Here is a 10,321-nt window from a genome sequence, read left to right as displayed (position 1 = left end):
CACTAGCAAAAGCATCAAGTCAATTTTCAAGTCAGTCATCGAGTTTGTTGTTGAGTCCCCTATTTATGATTATGTGTCTGCTTTCCCTCTTGAGGAAAGCCCAGATCCATCAAGTCTGTTAGTCCTTTTAGCTCATTCACATTTCTCTCTCATTCCCTCTTCTTCTGCCCTCTTCTTCCCTCCTTCTTCTTTCCTCTTCTTCCCTCATCTCTAACTCTAGTCTTCCTTATTTCTAACTTTAAGACCATACAGAGCCTTCTTTAGAAGGCACGCCTTTCTTACAGATGAAGGGAACTTAAAGCCAGGAGGAGTTTGCATATACACGTCTTCTAAGTCACCATGTAGGAAGGCATACTTCACATCCAATTGATATAATGGCCAATCCTTATTCGCTACTAGAGATAAAAGCACCATTATGGTGTTATGCTTAGCCATAGGAGCAAATGTCTCATGACAGTCAATCCCATACACTTGATTGCATTCTTTTGCCACCAGCCTTACTTTGTAGCTCTCAATCGTCCCATTTGATTAATACTTGATTGTGTAGACCCACCTGCATCCAACTGGAGTTTTCTCCCTTAAAAGGTCAACCAATTTCTGGGTACAATTTTTTCAAAGGCCATCATTTCCTCAGTGATGGCTTGCTTCCACTTTGGGTCAGACGTAGCTTAAAAAAAATTCTTGGGAATAGAAGCAGATTAGAGAGCAATAGTAAATGCAACACCTGTAGGGTATAGAGAGTCATAGGAAACAAATTGGGCTATAGGATTAGTACAAGCTCTCTTTCCTTTCCTAATAGCAATAGGAAGATCTAACTTTGGTGTGGAAGGAAGGATATTACCTGACTGAGGAGTGTGGATCTCAGGAGTGGGTTCAATGAGGAATCTTAGCAGGTCTCCTTGTTCCTCCTTGTGTACACAATGGTGTCATTTTCATTACCTAAACCTGAACCACCTCTTGAACGATCACCAATGTCAATAATATCCACCTCTTTGTGTTATCCAATGTCGAGCATAAAAGGAGAGATAGACAATGGGGAAAGAAAAGGGATCTCATCAATAGCCTTTTCACTTCCATTATGCTCCCCTGAAAAGGATGCTGAGGAGAGATAAAAAAAGGTGCAGACTCAAGGAAGGTGATATCTTTAGAGAGAAGCCTTTATCTGAAAAAAGGATGCTAACACTTGTATCCCTTGGTAGTGGAGGAGTAGCCAAGAAAGATATATTTAAGTGCCTTGGGGTTCAATTTAGTCCGAGAAGAATTATTTACATGGACATAACAGATACACCCAAATACTTTGGGGCGAAGAGATAAAGAAGAAGAATGAGGAGACAAGATGTCCAAGGGAGTTTTGAAGCAAGGAGTTGTGTTGGCATACAGTTGATCAAATAAGCAGTAGTAAGGAGAGCATCAAACCAAAAAGTTTTAGGAACATGCATGCCAAAGAGAAGACTCCTACAGACCTCCAACAAATGATAGTTTTTCCTCTCAGCTTCCCTACTTTGTTGGGGTGTGTCAACACAAGCTAGCTGATGGAGAATGACATGGTCAGTAAAAATGTCTTGAAGACCACCATACATATACTCCCCCCCTTTGTTAGAATGAATAATTTTAATTTTGGTGTCAAATTGTGTATATACCATATGATAAAAAAAATTTAAAGGTCTCATATACATCACTATTGTGCTTCATCAGAACAGTCCAATTAGCATGGGAAAAATCATCAACAAAATAAACAAAGTAACGAAAACTAAGTAAAGAGATAGTAGTAGAGGGCCCCGAAACATTAGAGTGTACAATATAAAAAGGAACAGTAGATCTATTATCACGATAAAGATAAGAAGAACGATAATATTTAGCAAAAATATATAGTTCACAATGAAAGACATGGGAATTGGGAAAAGAAGTAAATAATTGAGTTAACTGTTTCCTCATAACAACAAAAGATGATGTCCTAAATGTTGGTGCCACAACATCACAAAATCCACAGAACTACTATTAGTACGTCCACACATTTAAGACTGAGCTACAGCCAAAAGAGGTGATTGAGGTTCAAATAGGTAGAGTCCTTTCTCTTCACACCCACTACCAATAATCCTCTTTGTTACTAAATCCTGAAGGAGAAAATGAGAAAGAAAAAATGTGACACAATAGTTTAAGGATTTTTTTTAAATGACTCACATACAAGAGATTACGAATAAAGTCAGAAACATGAAGAACAAAATCAAGAGAAATGGAAGAAGTAATAGGAATGCTACCTTTACCAGAAATGGAGGAAAGGGAGCCATTGGCAACCCTACCTTATCTCTGCTGGAACAAATAGAGTATACATTATAATAATGGGACATACCAGTCATATGACCTGTAGCACTAGAATCAATAACCCAAGATGGTGCTGTGGAGGGGACAGATGAGGAAACTTGCAATGCGGAAGCTGAGGAATCTGGCACTTTAAGGGAAAAAGATGATGAGCCTCCCAGTTGAGACATGAACCTGCAGAATGCTGCAATATCCTTCTTAGTAAGGGAATTATGTTCTACCTGTGGGCTAGGAGCAGACCCTGTAGTAGCATGCTTAGCCTCAACACTATGGGCTCTAGCTCCCCTACTATGTCCACCACGAGCACCACTAGTATCACCATGCATGCTAGGAGATCAACCATAAAGAACCCAGCATCTATCTTTGGTGTGCCCAGACTTTCCACAATGATCACAGCGTCTATCATCCCTATGAGGTGGGCCTTGGCCTCTCCCACCACCACACCAATCTTTCTGAGTGCCAGTAGTAAGAGCTAACCACTTAAGGGGAGGAGCATGTGCCATGGCCACCCTTCGGGTCTCCTCATTTTACAAATAGCTACACACTTCATCGAGGGATGAAAGTGGAGACCGAACAGATATTTGTATCCGAATCGAATCATACTCAGGATTCAACCCACCAAGCAAAATAAGAACCCACTCATTTTCAAGTGTCCGATAAACCTTAGCTTCATCCTCAGGATTGGACAGTTGGAGGTATCTATAGTGATTATACTCCTTCTAGAGACTAATAACAATGTTGTAGTACTCATAAATGTTTTTATCCCATTGCTTTATGTCAATAAACTTATGAAGTAATTGATGAACCTTGGCCGAGTCACCCACACGATCAAAGGTTTTAGTAACACTGTCCCAAATATCCTTGGCAGTTTCTTTCCTCATAATCCTTCTTCCAATCTCAGGTTTTATAGAAAAAATAGCCATGTCATAACAGTGGAGGTTTTAGTCTCCCACTTTAGATATGTCAGGTCATCCGGGTTAGGAGCCTTAATGGTACTTGTTATATACCCTAGATTTCCCCTACTCCACAAAAAAAGCTTCACAGAATGAGCCCAATCCAAATAGTTGGTGTCGTCCAATGTCACAATAGAGATCTGAGTATGTGGGTTATCAAAAATCATAGGGATAGAATAAGTAGAATCACTCGATGCACTGGTTAAAATATCTTCAAAAAGGGCCCCAAGGCCACTATCATCAGACATATTATAGATAAAGGTCACACACAAGGTAGGGAGTACACTTTACCCAAAAAAAATTGCTTTCCTGAACCAGAAAAAAAAATCCAGCCACCAATCTAAGCATACACTTCAAAGGAATTCACACCATCTACCTTCTTCAAGGTGTAGAATGACATAGGAGCTTAATACCCTAAACATCATACCTCACAAACAAATAGCAATTGGAAGCATCACAGGCAATATTTTAGAGGTAAAAAACACCAAAAATAGGGCTGGCGGTACCCACTATGCACTGATATTTTTGAGTGTTGGTTGTATAACTTAAGGAGGCTTGTAACGAGACCAAAAGGGCTAATACTACACCCTAGGGTGATCCAAATGGACCTGTTTTCAGCTCCAAAGCTGACCAGATGAGAGAGAAAATAGAAAAATACTCCAAGGCTGGCGGTGAGCTTACCTGGGCTTGGTTTTGGTTCTTGCAACCTGCAAGTGTGTAACACCATGCCAAAATTGACCAAGGTATGTGCCACTGGACACCCATATCCAGTCAGCCTAAGTCAGCCTAACCCTCCAAGACCACAGATGCAGTATCTTAATTTCACAAATGCCAACAAGACCACAACTAAAATCAAAGTATGCTAATAAAATCATATAAATATCACCGATGATGTACTAAAGTGATAAATTACATTATACAATTTGCATGTGTGAAAACAACCACATGCTACAATACTACTTACTACAGATCCATAAATATGTATACATCAGGAAGGAAGAACTGAATAATAGTGAAGCCCATCAAATCATGACATCTTGCCGACATAAGCTTTACAACCGCTACTAAGCTCCAATCTCGCCTCAGCACCGATTTCCATCATCTAAAAATATTATGCCACAAAAGATGTCGCCTCGGCATCTGAAAGGGTAAATGTGAGAGGTGAGCATGGGTATGCTCAGTGAGGGGTGGGGGCAGGCAAGCACAGACAAATAGATGATGCAAACATAAGCAAACCAATAATGCAAGTACAAGCAAATAAATAATGTCATGCATACTGAAGCAAACTAGAACAAATCATATAATGCTAATGATCCAATTTTATTATACATTACCTAGCAACAATTACTAAGTCCAAGATATCAGTGCTACAACAACATAACTTGTATCCCTGGTCCCAGAAAACCCATCAGTCACCCAATGATACAAACTAGATTGTGGGTCATGAGCCTGTAGGTCCCAAAAAACCCATCGGTCACCTTGCAAACCCCTGATGGGTAACCCCAGTCCTACAGCCTCGGTTCCAAAAAACCCATTGGTCACCCGAGTTGTCGAACAGTCACGGTGTACGAATGGAAACCTATTTCTTGCAATAATTGTAAGATTTTTTGTCATGAGTCTGCTCAATGTGGGAGAGAAGGAGGTTCAGTTGCCAATAAGAAATGGGTTTGGAAGAAGGAAAAAACTAGGGATTCTCAGCCACAGGAGGTGGTGCTCGGTGGAGAAGTGATGGTGGGTGAAGGGGGCTCAGATGGTAGTGTGGTTACTACACAAGCAGTGGGTGGTGATCCTGAGGAGATGGGCACAAGTACGGTGTTGATTCTAGGTTTGGCTGTTGTGTTGGATTCAAATTTGAATTCAAAATTAAATTTGAATAGGATGTCAAAAGGAGGTGGGAAGAGAAAAGAAGTTGTGGGGTCTTTTGTTAACGTGAAGAGGGGAAGAAGGAGTAGGTTTGGGGATGGTTCGGTAGAGGTTGTTACACATTTGAATTCGTTGTCGGTCTTGGGAGAATTAGAGGTGGAGACAACTTCTTTGCAGCCAATGGTGTTAGATGAGAAGGATGAGGTGGATGTTTTGGTTAAAGAAGGTGAGATTTCTGAAGGGGAGAGTGATGAGGTGGATGGTGTGGATTGGTTGGAGAGTGTAGATGCCCAATCTAATGGAGGGAAGTTAATTGTGAAGGAGAAATGGGTGGAGGATGGTAAGTCTAATTCCAATTTGAATTCTAAGAAGGAAAAGGTTAAAAGAAGCATGCGATTGGAGGAGGTGAGTTCGGTTTGAGAAAAAGTAGGAGGTTTGAATGGGGCTGACTCTACTTTGGTTTTGGGGAGTGGAGTGCCCGAACTTTCTCCTATTTTGTTGGAAACTAACGTCCCTACTATGGACTTGGCCAATTCTAATAGACTGGAAGGTGTTAAGGAGAAAAAATACTCGTCCCCTTTGTTTGAGAATGAGGTATTTGCATGTAGTGAGGTGGACAGGAGTTTGACTATTCAAACTATGGGTAAAGGGGAATATTCTGGGCTATCTATGGAGCATATTCTTTCAAGCCAGGAGGATCTTCAATTGTCTGACAAGAGCTTGTCAACAACTATGGAATTAGTGGAGAATATTCTATCCAATTTTGAGGATTGTATGGCTTTTGTCAACAGCTTTGGACAGAGGTACAGCCCCCTTTTATTGAGCCGATTGCAGCACTTCCTTCACTTATATCAAATACCACTGAAGCACCAACTTTGAAGAGAGGTATGGCCGATTCTCTTAACCCGCTTTTGTTTACTAAATTAAAGTATCCTGGAGAGAAGGGTGGTGGTACTAGGAAGTTGACACTACAGCCTCAACGTGTGAAGATAAATACATCTCTGAAAAAGATATCACAGGTGGTTGGAGCTAAGAAGGGACCTAATAAGGTTCATGGTAACTTATCTAAGAAAGGTTCTCCATGAATTGCCTCTGTTGGAATGTAAGGGGGCTTAATGCTCCTGAAAAACAAAGGGGGGTAAAGCAAATGATTGCAGAATAAAATATAAAAATTCTTAATGAAACAAATGTGAGGGAGGAAAATATTGTTAAAGTGTTTTAACTCCTTGCAGAAGGATTAGAAGTATGTTCATAATTGTAAAGTAGGGGAAGCTACTTATATTTGGGTTGGATGGGATGCTGCTTTATTTGAAGTAGAGTGTCTGGTTAGTACATCCCAGCTAATCCATTTGAAGATTAAAGTTAGAGGCTCTTCAATGGAGTTTTGTGTACAACAGTGTATGCATCTAATAGTGTTGAAGAAAGGAGGGAGTTGTGGAGGGAGGTTACTCTTTTAGCTCAAGGGATGTTGAATCCTTGGGTTTTGTTAGGGGACTTTAATGTGGTTAGAGGTCAACATGAGAAGAAAGGGGATGAGGATGTAAGACATGGACCTGTGGAGGAATTTAATAAATGTTTATTTGATGCTGAAATTTTTTATCTGAAATGGAAAGGACACTTGTTTACATGGAGTAATGGGAAAGGGGCTTTGAGAGGGTGAGCTGTAAGTTGGATAGGGTCTTATGTAACAATGAATGGATTGAATAGTTTAAGTGCTCTGAAGCTTCTTTTCTTTGTCCTGGAATTTCAGATCACAGCCCTATTCTCTTGAATATCCTGGAGGAAAGGAATTTTGGGCCTAAACCTTTTAGGCTTTTTGAAACTTGGGCTGAGCATAAGGATTTGAATGATGTTGTTAAAAGGGGGTGGGAAGTATCAATAAAAAATCATTTGAATCCTATGCTTAGGTTTGCTGCTAAGTTGAAAAATGTCAAGAAGGAGTTAAGAGGCTAGAATAAGGAACATTTTGGTGATGTTTTCAAGAAAGTGAGAGAGGCTGAATCTGGCTTATCAGACATACAAGGTTTATTGGCTACCAATTATAGGGATGATAATTTGGTAAGTCAAGAAAAAGAGGCAAAAAAGAAGTTATGGGAAGCTTTGAAGGTGGAGGAGAGCTTTCTCAAAGAAAAGTCTAGAGTAAAGTGGTTGCAGTTAGGAGATGGAAATAATAATTTTTTTCAAAAGGCAATGAGAGAAAGGCAGAATAGGAACAATATTTTAGAAATTAAGAGAAGAGATGGGGTTGTAGTGGATGATCCAAGTTTGATAAAGAAGGAAGCTATTGATTTTTATTGGACTCTATTTGGGGTTTATCCGGAGGATGAGGGATTTTGTCCTAATAATGTCCCTTTGCATGGCACCATTACAACTGGAAAGAAAGAGATGCTTGAAAGAAGTGTGTCTAATGATGAGATAAGGAAGGTAGTGTTTTCCATGAAGAATTCGAAGGCTCCAGGTCTTGATGAGTTTGGAGCAAGTTTTTTCAAGCACTCTTGGGACATAATAGGGGAGGAACTTACTTTAGCTATCAAGTGGTTTTTCAAAAGCTTAGTTATGCCATCTTCCATTAATACTACTTTCATCAATCTTATTCCTAAGACAAGTCAGGTGGCTACTTTTGTTGGATTTAGGCCTATAACATTGTGCAACCTCATTTACAAGATTATTACAAAAATAATTTCAAAAGGATTGCAAGGAGTGATTGGAGGGGCTAGTTAGTGAGAATCAATCAGCATTCATTAAAGGGAGATCTATTGCTGTTAATATTCTTATTTGTACTAATATTGTTAGAGGAATTTAACAGAGAAGAGCTCACCCTACTGCAGTGTTGAAGATTGACCTATATAAAGCTTATGATTCATTGACTAGAAAATTCTTTTTGGAGATTATGAGAAGGATGGGATTTCCTCCAATGTTCATGAGTTGGATAGAGGCTTGTGTCACTACTCCTACCTTTTCTGTGCTAGTTAATGGAAGTCCAACATGATATTTCATGAGATGAAGGGGGATTAGACAAGGAGATCCACTTTCACCGTATCTGTTTACCATGGCAATGGAGGGTTCTCTGGAGTTATGAGGAAGCTTGTAGTGGATGGGAAAATCATTCTCCTTCCTAGATGTAAATCAATGCAACTGTCCCATCTAATCTTTGCACATGATCTCAGGATCTTTGTAAAGGCTGTTAGTGACTCAGTCACAGGTAGTTTGGGGGTTCTAGATGAGTTTGCAACATTCTTTGGGTTGCATCTCAATAGAGCTAAGTCCTCTATTATTTTAGGGGGCCTTACTCAAGCTAGCAGTATGCAAATTTTGGAATTAACGGGTTTTAAGGAAACCAAATTACCTAGAAGGTACCTTGGGGTCACTCTAGTTGTAGGAAAATTGACTTTGGAAGACTGCAACGGTATACTGGCCTGATCAGGAAGAAGCTTGAAGGATGGAAAGCTAGATTTCTCTCTTATGCTGGAAGAATTCAGTTAATCTCCTCAGTGCTTCAAGGATGCTATATTTATTGGTCAGGTATTTTTATCCTTACCAAGTAATCTTATAGCGACGGTGGAGTCTATGTTCTCAAATCTTCTTTGGTATGGTCCCTCTTTGGAGAGGAAGTTACATTATATTGCTTGGGATACTTTATGTAAACCAAAGGAGGAAGGGGGATTAGGGTTGAAAAAAAATGAAGGAGATGAATGTGGCTGGTATATGAAACAAATATAGTGGATTGCTTCTAATAGGAAGAGCATATGGGTGGACTGGATCTACAAGAGGTATTTGAAAAAGGATACTATTTGGACTGTAAAGGCAACTACTAAAGCTTCTTGGGTATGGAGAAAGATTCTAAAGTATAGGGATAAAGTGAAAAATGTTATCATGCATATTGTGGGAAATGGAAGATCCACTAAGTTATGACTGGACAATTAGCATCCAAGGAGGCTTCTCATTAAAAGATTTGGGGACGGGATAAGGTATGATTCTGGTTTATCTCATCTAACCATAGTTGAAGAAATTTTAAGAAATGGGGAATGGCAGCCCACTCCAACTACAACATTAATAGATCTTATTGAAGCTTGGGGATGTCTGCAATCTATCCTTAAACTCACTATAAGGAAGATGACTTAGTGGTGTGGAAAGGAGATCCTACAGGAGTCTTTACTACCAAATCAGCATGAGAGATAGTGAGGAGGAAAGAGAGGAAGATTGGTTGGAAGAAGGTTGTTTGGTTTGAAGGCAATATTCCAAGGCATTCATTTACAACATAGAGGTGTTTAGTTGATGCTCTTCCAACTAAGGATCAGCTCATCAAGAGAAGGATTAATATAAATCCTCGATGCATCTTCTGCTTGGCAGGTATGGAAAGTAGGAATCATTTATTTTTTGAATGTCCATTTACATGTGCTATATGGGGGTAGGTAGCATTACTTTGCAATCAAAATGGGAAAATCTATGATAGTGTTATGGACATTGCGTTGTGGGTAAAAAATGAGTTTTATGATGATGATCCATTAAGAATTGTTGGGAAGTTAGCTTTCTGTGCCACTGTACAACACATATTGCAAGAAAGGAACTTTAGGATTTTCAAATCCAAAATCCGAAATAGATCACAGATTGTGGAAGCTATAATTTCAGAAGTAAAAGTAAAGTGCTCAATCATGAATTTTATGGCTGAACGTAACTCTAGAAACCAATTCTTAGTAGCAAGTTGGGGAGTCAAAGTCACATGGAAAGTAGTAATCCCTAGAGCTTGTTCCTGGTTGCAGACACCACAGGGTGTGGTTGCTTTGCATCGTGATGGTTCCCTTACACATGACAGAGCATCATATGGAGGAATGATCAGAGATAGGATGGGGGTGCCCCTTCTTGCTTTTGCTGGTTTGGGAGATATTTCCAATATTTTGTGACTGGAATTATTTACCATTTTCGGAGGACTTACCATTTGTGTGGAGAAGAACATTATGGGGGTGTTTATTTGGTCAGATTCCAAAGTGGCTATAGACATTTTAAATGGTGTGGTTGAAGGACCTTGGCAAATCAAAATTCTTAAAAGTAAAATTCAGAGCATTTCAAGGTCAATAATGAGGAAGGAGTTTTAGCATGTATGGAGAGAGGTGAAAAGGCTAGCTGATTTTTTGGCTGCATATTCAACTACCCTGCAAGAGAGACTATTATTCAAGCTCAGGAATTTC

The sequence above is a fragment of the Macadamia integrifolia genome, chromosome 13, assembly GCF_013358625.1.
Source record: "Macadamia integrifolia cultivar HAES 741 chromosome 13, SCU_Mint_v3, whole genome shotgun sequence".
NCBI classification, from domain to species: Eukaryota; Viridiplantae; Streptophyta; class Magnoliopsida; order Proteales; family Proteaceae; genus Macadamia; species Macadamia integrifolia.
Note: the sequence above shows the minus strand (reverse complement) of the source record.